This window comes from Gavialis gangeticus, unplaced genomic scaffold, assembly GCF_001723915.1.
Source record: "Gavialis gangeticus isolate Ggan-Ray unplaced genomic scaffold, GavGan_comp1, whole genome shotgun sequence".
Classification (NCBI taxonomy): domain Eukaryota; kingdom Metazoa; phylum Chordata; order Crocodylia; family Gavialidae; genus Gavialis; species Gavialis gangeticus.
This window is the reverse complement of record NW_017729024.1, coordinates 77,745,510-77,745,738: the sequence shown is the minus strand read 5'-3', so window position 1 is coordinate 77,745,738 and position 229 is coordinate 77,745,510. Positions and strand designations below refer to the sequence as shown.

General features: G+C 44.5%; 1 protein-coding gene across 3 annotated transcripts in view; it reads right to left on the bottom strand.

Annotated features, from left to right (window-relative positions):
- Nucleotides 1–138: 138 nt before the first annotated feature.
- Nucleotides 139–229, bottom strand: part of YTHDC2 (YTH domain containing 2) — a 62,613-nt gene continuing 62,522 nt past the window's right edge. For all 3 annotated transcript variants that reach the window (XM_019517274.1, XM_019517275.1, XM_019517276.1), the window contains one exon: nucleotides 139–200. The gene's annotated coding sequence lies outside the window, so the exon portion shown is untranslated. The remainder of the gene's footprint in view (nucleotides 201–229) is intronic.

Below are 229 nucleotides of genomic sequence, written 5' to 3'. Positions count from 1 at the left end.
AAAAAAAAAAAAAAAGGGGCGCCGGGGGGGGGGGGGGGGGCGGGGGGGGCAGGAGAGGGATGTTCAGTGCTAATGGTCAAGGAATGGTGCAATTCCAAGAGCCTGTTGCCTTACGACACTTCTCCCCTTCTTTTTATTTTTTTTTGCAGATGCACTGCAGGGTTCAGAGCTTATTAAACAGATGTTCTTAGCAGCCATAGCTGTAAAAAAAAAAAAAAAAAAAAAAAAA